Genomic DNA, 9,690 nt, shown 5'->3' with positions numbered 1-9,690 from the left:
AGACCTTATGCAAAGTATCCTTATCCCAAAAATAGTAGTAAAAAGGGTTTGAGGAAATGTGTGGAGGTGAAGGATGTTTACGGCCTAGATTGTGTTGATGGCTTCATGATGTATACTTATTTCCAAACTCATCAAGGTGTGGACATTAGGCTATGTCCAGCTTTGTGTGTGTCAGTCACACTCCAGTGCAGTGGTTTGTTTATTTACTTAATTACTGCATTCAAAGAATTGTTTCATAGTTAATGGAGGATCTCATGAGGGGTCACATCTTAGATCTGTTCTAACTTGGAGACAGTCCTTGCATGAGGAACTGGTTGGTTCCATCAAAGAAATGGCTTGGGTGGAGGGATGGAGTGACTGGGTGCATGGGCATTAAAGAGGGTACGTGATATGATGGACACTGGGTGTTATACTCAACTAATGAACCATTGAACATTATATCAAAAACTAATGATGTACTCTAACTTGGCCAATTGAATTTAAATAAAAAATAAAATAAATTTAAAAATTTTAAAAAATAAAGTGGGAATGGGATTAAAAAAAGAGAGAAATGGCTTTTTCTGCCTTGATTTGAGGTTTCCTTTCTGACCAGTTCCTTCTTTTCCTGGAAGGGTAGTCATGGGTAAAGACCCTTGGGCACACAGGTGTGAGAGCGAGGATTTAGACATGCATGGGAGGGCTTGGAAGATGCCTCACCTTCATCATGCCTGTTACTCACTGCAGACAAATAGGAGAGAAACACAGGTTTTCCCAGTCTCAGCACAGTCCATATGTGTTCTCTTCTTGCTGGTGTGCAGCAAGACTGCTTCTCACTCTTGGGACTCTGGTGTTTTGCCTTTAGACTGATGTTTGCCAATGGACAGAATATAAAGCTTTGCTCTCCCAGATTATCCGTGCACAAATAGATCTTAAATAGCATCTAATCCAGCATTTCATTTGAGAGACAGGGATTTTGAGGGCTATAGTGTTTGTAGCTGTCCAAAATGTATACAGAGCTTCTCTTTATAAAATCCTTCTTTTTCTTACTGTTTGGGGAGGAGATATGCCAGCAACTTTCTCTGAGTAGCAGAGAACCGACAAGCTCTGAGGGAAATTAAACAGAGGGACATTTTGCTTATCTTTATAATCTAAAAAGTATCATCTACCAAAGTATTTCCCTAAATATTAATGACTGAATCATAAGGACATGTTGTCTCGGGATTTTAAGAGTGGAGTGAAAAATGGCCAGCTAGACAGCATGAAGTGGCATCACAGGAATGCTGTAATCACAACTCACCTGTTCCCCACATCACCTTCACGCGGCATTTGTGAGCTCCAATGACCTGGAAGACAACAATCAGACAGTGCCCTCCTCTTTCCCCAGAGACAGCTGTTTGCTCTAGCTGAGACTTATGTCGGCCGCTGGATTTTGCCAAAATTAATGTTGATAAAAATAATAGTATCCCAAAATTCTGTAGTTCAAAAAGCACATAGCCTTATGTTCTGAGAAATTGGTTTTTGGGGCTTAAATTTGTATTTTTAGGACCCGTGTGTATGTGTAAGATAGAGAGAGAGAGATGGCTATAACAGTAATGTCATCAATTCACAACACTTTTGGATTGAAAGTGATCTTAGAGTTTCTCTAGAAGAATCTCCTTAATTTTAAGGAAAATCAAGGTGAGACTAAAAGGAGCAGATTGACCACTGAGGACAGACACACAGTGATCATTTAATTTTCGAGTCTCGAAGACTTCTCTCATTTTTGCTAGAGGACAAAATAGTTATTAATACATGAATATTTAAATAATGAGCAAAGAGGAAGTCTCAGTCCAATAAAGAAACACAGGCATTCATTATATCGGTGTTTTATAGCTTCTTCACCCCCTCCTTCTTTTCCCTCATTTGGGTTGTAGAAACTGCCTGCCACAGAGTACATTGAATTCCTCTGCATGTGTTCTGAGGGATTGAGCTCATTTGACTGCTGATTCCTTGGTACTACAATGTATCCTAGAAAGAGACAGAGAGGTAATTTAATTGAATTACAGTAACATTCATTTCAGTTCTTCCTTTCAGATGCCCATGCTGTATTCTGGCACAGTCACGGCATCCTGCAGACTAGAAGTGAAAAGTCTATTATAGAAACTCATGAACATTACACTCACATGGTACATTTATAAGGCTCAATGATCACAAAATATAAAGGATCCAAGCAACATACTCTGCAGAATTCTATCACTCGAAACTGGAAGCCTTCAGGAACTAGAGTGCATAGGAGAGCCACAAAGGACACGGTGCAGAGTCAGGGTGGCTGAGCTTAGACTGCTGTTTGCACGTGGTGACATGTCGCTGTTAGGGAATCCTGGGTCCAGGCCTTCCACTCTGCAGAAAGGCCTTTTGTGTCAGAGAATGTTTGTAATGTATTGAAAGCATTTACTACCATGGATTTCAACCAAGTCTCTTTGAAAAGCCCTGAGCCCTCCTTTGTATATATGTTAAACATGTGTATATGTATTAAAAATAAATTCTATGATGCCTCTTCTTGGGTAGTTTTGAAAAGGCACTGCCAAGATATTCCTGAGGTCAGAGTGATACTGGAAGATTGTATGAGAAGGCACCTTTGCGTGGGGAGAACTAACAGAAATTGCTATCAGGAGCCCCAAAGAGCTTGAAACTTTCAAGTGAAGTAAACCCTTAAGTCTCCTACATGTTTGATGTCTCCTGTGCAATTACCAGCATGCAGTAGCGGACTTGCTGGCTAGCAGTTCCCATGGCAGGCACAGTTCTGAGTGGCATTGACTCAGCTAACGTGGCATTCCCGGGCCCCACGCGTGGTGCCTTCGCGCCCACCCAGGATGCCTTGTTTGCAGCACAGCACGCTGCTCTTTAACAGCGAGCCCCTTAGCTCCATGGCTTCCTGCGGATTGTTTTCCTTTCAAGGACCATTCAAGGAGCAGGCTCTGGGCTATTATCTAATAAGAGAGAGACATTCTGGGTCCCAGGGACCCCTCACTGGACGACAGGACCAGCGGCACGGCTGTGGGTGTGTGTCCCTTAAGGAATGCTGCTTGTGCCTGTGAGTGGATGTTTTGGGTATAGTTTCCTGAACAAAACCAAGTAGAATGGTGGGCATTTAAAAAATATTTCCCAGTTTTATAGGGGAAAATGCCATTTTATTTGGGCACTTATTTTTGTAGTTGATTTACTTGATTTTCTAGTTTTTCAAACAAAAAGTAGCATTAATGAGTTACACTTGAGCAGTGATATTTACAACATTACTTTGGGGGGGGTGGGGAGAAAAACTGAAATTTGACTTCAGTTTTGTGTTAATATTTTCAGTGTCCTGCCTCACTCTAATTCTTCTCTGTTAGCCCTTTTTTTTTTTCTTCTGACATCACTAGGACACACCAGGTTCTGTACTCTAAGATCCTGAAAGAATCCTGTAAATCCATCCACAGGGATAAAGGCTTATTAAATGATAAGACTTTATTGAAAGGTTATCACTATTAGTACTGTTTGTGTTTGTTTTAAGCATTGTTTGCATTTTACAGGAAAGTAGGCTTAAGCAATTTCAGGAAAGCATTTACTCTCTGAAGTCTTAGAATCAAAAAGTGTTTTTAGCTGCCAATTCCAGCTATGTGTTGTGCCTGTCCCCTTGTGATTTTTTTCAGAGGACTTGTCAGGATCCGTGGGTACTTACACAGTCTGAATAATAGGGGAGGAGAGGCAGGTCAAGGAGGGCAAAGGCACAAGTTCCACCAAGGATTTGAAACAAACCCTCAGGCACTTACCTGGAGCTCTGCCTCTCTGGATTATTTGAAATGTCCTCTCGCCTGCGATCAAGGGCTTCATCTAGGGGCACCTGGGTGGCTCAGTCCTTAAGCGTCTGCCTTCAGCTCAGGGCGTGATCCCGGCATTGTGGAATCAAGCTCCACATCAGGCTCCTCCGCTGGGAGCCTGCTTCTTCCTCTCCCACTCCCCCTGCTTGTGTTCCCTCTCTTGCTCGCTCTCTCTCTCTCTCTCTCTCTCTCTCTGTGTGTGTCAAATAAATAAAATATTAAAAAAGAAAAGGCTTCATCTAAAACACCCTGATCTTCGGCTAGCCGGTCTATATCTGACTGTCACCTGGGGGAGGAGTAACTACTATTGAAAGAACACAGTCTATTTTAAGAAAGCATTTGAAAAGTCATGCTTGTATTGAGCTACGACCTCTTAGTAGCATAGATTTTTAAAAAATTACATCACACCTAAAACGTACCAGGCACTAACTACTCTAGGTGCTTTACACATTTTAATTAATTTAATCCTTAAAGGGGAGGTACTATTTTCCCCATTGTACAGATGAGAAAACAGACAGAGTTGAGGAGCTTTGTGCTAGCTTAGCACAGTTAGGAAATAACAGCCTGATTCAAACCCAGGTGATTAGACTCCAGAATCTGTGCTTTAAAGCACTGTGTATGCTGTACTGACTTTTTTATGTGTTGGGTACTTGGAAGGGAGAAGTAGTAACTGGTCTGTTCCGTAGCACTGAAAATTGCAGTCTTCTAGGAAATTAAAACAGGCTTCCTAACAGTATCAGCAGCATGCATTCTGAACAAGAAGGTGACCACAAATATAAGATTTGATATATATTGAGTATATATACAAATATAAGACTTCATATACATATAGAAAACAAATGTAAGACTCGATTCAGCCCTTGGCTACCGGATTCAATAGCTCTGAATAAATTGGTTTGATTCACTGGTTTTTGTACCTGTGAGTCAAGGTTACCAGGAGAGCTTAAGACCAGTGCAGATGATTAAATCATATACCCTGTAAATTTTGATTCCTGAGATCTGGATGGTGATTAGGATTCTGCATTTATTATTATTTTTATTGCTTTGTTTTGTGCTTGTTTTATTGAACTAAAATTGACATACAATATCCTATTGATTTCAGATGTATGTCATAGTGAGGGTGATCCCCGCAATGAGCCCATTTACCTCCTGCCCCCACACAGAGTTACTGCAGTATCACGGGCCGTATTCCCCACCCCATACATCGCATCCCCGTGACTGGCTTATTCTCTAACTGCAGTTTTTTACCTCTTCATCCCCTTCACCGTTTCGTCCTCCTCTCAACACCTCCTCCCTTTGGCAACCAGCATTTTGTTTCCTGTATCCATGTGTCTGTGTCTGTTTTGTTTTATTTTTATTTTCTTTTAGATTCCACAAATAAATGAAATTATACTGTATTTGTCTTTCTCAGTCAGACTGACTTCACTTTGCATAATACCCTCTAGGTCCATCCATGTTGTTGTGAATGGCAAGTTTCATTCTTTTCTTATGGTTCACTAACACTCCAGTGTGTCTGTATCGTATATATACTGAAGGTCTAAGTATATATAGTATGTATAGTGTGTGTGTGTGTGTGTGTGTGTGTGTGTACATCTTTATCCATTCATCTATCAGCGGACACTTAGGTTGCTTGCATATATCTTTTTGAATTGGTGTTTTCTTTCTCTACCCAGAAGTGGAGTTGCTGATTGTATGGTAGTTGTATTTTTAATTTTTTTGAGGAGCCTCCACACTGTTTTCTACAGTGACTGCACCAGTCTGCATTCCCACCAACAGTGTAGGAGGGTGCCTTTTGTCCACATTCTTGCCATCGTTTTTGCTTTTTATCTTTTGATCATAGTTAATCTGACAGGTGTAAGGGGATATCTCATTGTAGTTCTAATTTTCATTTCTGTGATGAGTGCTGTTGAGCATATTATCATGATCTCTTGACCATCTGTATGTCTTCTTTGGAAAAATGTCTAATCAAGTCCTTTGTCCTTTTTAAAATCAGTTTGCCTTTAAAAAAAATTAAGTTCTTTGTAAAATCTGCATATTAATCCCTTATCAGATGTATGATTTGCAAATATCTTCTCCCATTCAGTAGGTTGCCTTTTCTTTTCTTGATTGGTTTCCTTCCCTGTGCAAGAGCTTTTTAGTTTGATATAGTTCCATTTGTTCATTTTAGCTTTTGTCACCCTTGCCTGAGGAGACTGGTCCAAAAAATAGCGCTGAAACTGGTATCGGAGGGCTTACCACCTATGTTTTCTTCTAGGAGTTTTATAGTTTCAGGTCTTACATTTAAGTCATCAATCCATTTTGAATGTATTTTTATACATGGTGTAAAGTAGTGTGGCCATTTCGGGCTTCGGCAAGCAGCTGTACGTGTTTCCCCACACCGTTTATTGAAGAGACATCTTCCCCCATTGTATATTCTTGCCTCCGTTGTCATAGGTTAATTGACCACATATGCATGGTTTATTTCTGGGCCCTCTGTTCTGTTCCATTGATCTGTGTGTCTCATTTCATGCCATTACAACGCTGTTTTGATTACTCTAGCTTTGTAGTATAGTTGGAACTCATGGAACGTGTTACCTCCAGCTTTGTTCTTTCTCAAGATTGCTTTGAGTGTTCCAGGTCTTTGTGGATTCATGCACATTTTTGGATGCTTTGTTCTAGCTCTGTAAAAAAATGCCATTCGTATTTCGATGGGGATCACAGTGACTATGTTGATTGCTTTTGGTCGTATGGACATTTTAAACAATATTCTATCAGTCTGTGAGCACAGTGTATCTTCCCATTTATTTGTGTTGTCTTCATTTTCTTTCATCAGTGCCGTAGTTTTCAGTGCACATATCTTTCACCTTCTTGTTTAAATTTGTTCCTAGGTATTTTATTTTTGTTGATGCATTTGTAAACAGGGTTGGTTTCTTAACTTCTCTTTCTTTCCTTTTTTAAGATTTATTTATTTTAGAGAGAGCAGGTACAGGGGGAGGGGCAAATGGAGAGGGAGAGAAAATCTTAAGCAGACTCGCTGCTGAGCATGGAGTTCCAATGCAGGGCTCGATCTCATGATCCTCAGATCATGACCTGAGCCAAAAATCAAGAATCAGACAGCTTAACCTACTGTACCACCCAGGCACCCCATTAATTTCTCTTTTTAATAGTTCATTATTAGTGTATAGAAATGCAACTGATTTATGTATATTAATTTTGTGTCCTACAACTTTATTGAATTCATTTATTAGTACTAATATTTTGTGTGGTCTTTAGGGTTTTCTATGTATAGTATCATGTCATCTGCAAGTAGTGACCATTTTACTTTTTCCTCACCAATTTGTGTGCCTTTTATTTCTTTTTTTTTTTTTTCCTTGTCTGATTGCTACAGCTAGGAACATCCAGCACTATGTTAAAAAAAAATGGTGAAACTGGACATCCTTATCTTGTTCCTGATCTTAGGAACATCCACTGAGTATGATGTTAGCTGTGGGTTTGTCATATATGGCCTTTATTATGTTGAGATATGTTTCCTCTAAACCCACTTTGTTGAGCTTTTATCATAAAGGGATGTCAAATTTTGTCAAATGCTTTCTCTGCATCTGTTGAGCTAATAATATGATTTGTGTTCTTCATTTTTTAATGTAGTGTATCATGTTGATTGATTTGTATATGTTGAACCATCCTTGCATCCCTAGAATAAATCCCACTTGATTGTGGTGAATGATCATTTAATGTGTCTTTGAATTTTGTATGCTAATATTTTGTGGGAGACTTCTAATTTATGTTTACCAGGGATATTGAGCTGTAGTTTTCTTTTCTTTCTTTTCTTTTTTTTTTTTATAACGCATCTGTCTGGTTTTAGTGTCAGAGTAACGCTGGCCTTGTAGAAGGAATTTGGACATGTTCCTTCCTCTTCTATTTTTTGGAATAGTTTGAGAAGGATAAGTGTTAACTCCTTTTTAAATGTTTGGAGTTTTTCGATTACTAATTCAGTTTTGTTACCAGTAGTTGATCCATTCGGATTGTCTGTGTCTACCTGATTGAGACTTGGAAGGTTATATGTTTTTCTTTTGATGAGTCTAGCTAAAGATTTATCAATTTTGCTTATCTTTTTAAAGAAGCAGCTCTTAATTTTATAAAGTTTTCCTATTGTTCTTTCATCTCTGTTTTATTTATTTCTACTCTAATCTTTATTATTTCCTTCCTTCTAACTTTGGGCTTTTTTTTCTAGTTCCTTCAAGTGTAAGGTTTGATTTTTTTATCTGAGATTTTTCTTGTTTCTTGAGGTAGGGCTGTATTGCTATAAACTTCCCTCTTATAACTGCTTTTGCTGTGTTCCAAAGGTTTTGAACTATAGTGTTTCCATTTTCATTTGACTCCATGTGATTTTTTAAAAATTTCCTCTTTGATTATTTAGTAACATGTTTTTTAGCCTCCACCGCCCACGTTTCTGCCATTTTCTTCTTGTAATTGATTTCAAGTTTTATACCGTTGTGGTCGGAAAAGATACTAGATATGATTTCAATCTTTTTTTTTAAAGATTTTATTTATTCATTTGAGAGAGAGAGGCAGAGAGACCACAAGCAGAGGGAGAGGCAGAGGAAGAGAGAGAAGCAGATTCCCCGCTAAACTGGGAGCCCAACATGGGGCTCCATCCCAGGACCTGGAGATCATGACCTAAGCCGAAGGCAGACTCTTAACCAACTGAGCCACCCGGGTGACCCTGATTTCAATCTTCTTAAGATACGTGATATAATATCATTCTTCTTAAATTTACTGATACTTGTTTTGTAGCCTGTAATGTGATCTATCTTAGAGAATGTTACATGTGCACTTGAGGAGAGTATGTATTGTTTTGGGATGGAATGTTCTGTATATATCTGTTAAGTCGACCTGGCTTAACATGTCATTCAAAGCCACTTATTGTTTCCTTATTGATTTTCTGTCTGATCTATTCATTGCTGTAAGTAGGGCGTTAAGTCCCCCATTATTATTGTATTTCTGTAAATTTATCCCTTTATGTCTGATAATATTTGATTTATGTATTTATGTGATTATATATTGGGTGCATAGATATTTACTCTAGTGTATCTTTTATTTCCATTATTGTTCTTCAGCTCTTGTTGGTTCGTTCTTGTACTTTCTAACTCTGCTGAAGTTCTCAGTGTATTCTTCCATTCTTCTACCAAGGTCAGTGACCATCTTTATGACTATTACTTTGAACTCCTTATCAGGCAAGTTACATTTCTCCATTTCATGAGGTTTTTTCCCAGAGCTTTTATCTTATTCTTTCATTTGGAATATATTTCTCTGTCCCCTCATTTTGTTTGACTTTCTGTGTTTGTCTCTATGAATTTGGTGGAACAGCTACTTCTGCTCTTGAACATATGGTCTTATAAAGGTGTGTTCCCTATGTAGACTGTGTGTGCCTCCTGGCAGCTATGTCAGGCCAGATGGTGCAGGAGCAGGCCTGGGCCAGCGGTATATCTGAGTATGTTGTGTCTGGCCGTCTTGGCAGGACAGCTATAATGGGCGTGCCTGGGGAGTCCTCGGATATCCTTGCTTGGGCCACCTTGGTGGGTTGGCTTGAGTTGGTGTGACATGGTCTGGGGTCTTGGTGTATACCCTTGCCAGGGCTGCCTTGGTGGGTTGACTGGAGCTAGTGCAGGCATGGTCCAGAGGTCCCGGGGTATGCCCTTCTGGGGTCACCTTGGTGAGATAGGTGGAATGAATGTGGGCTGGCTGGAGCTGAGGCGTGTATGGTTAGGGGGCTCCAGCACACACTGTGCTGAGACTGCCTTGGGGAGATGGCTGGATGTAGTGTGGGCCAAGGGTACAGAGCACACTGGGGAGGCCCTACGAAGCAGGCTGGCTAGAGCACCAGGACCTTGCTCCT

This window comes from Ailuropoda melanoleuca, chromosome 18 (genome assembly GCF_002007445.2).
Source record: "Ailuropoda melanoleuca isolate Jingjing chromosome 18, ASM200744v2, whole genome shotgun sequence".
Taxonomy (NCBI): domain Eukaryota; kingdom Metazoa; phylum Chordata; class Mammalia; order Carnivora; family Ursidae; genus Ailuropoda; species Ailuropoda melanoleuca.
The sequence above is the reverse complement of the archived record's forward strand: the minus strand, read 5'-3'. Positions refer to the sequence as shown.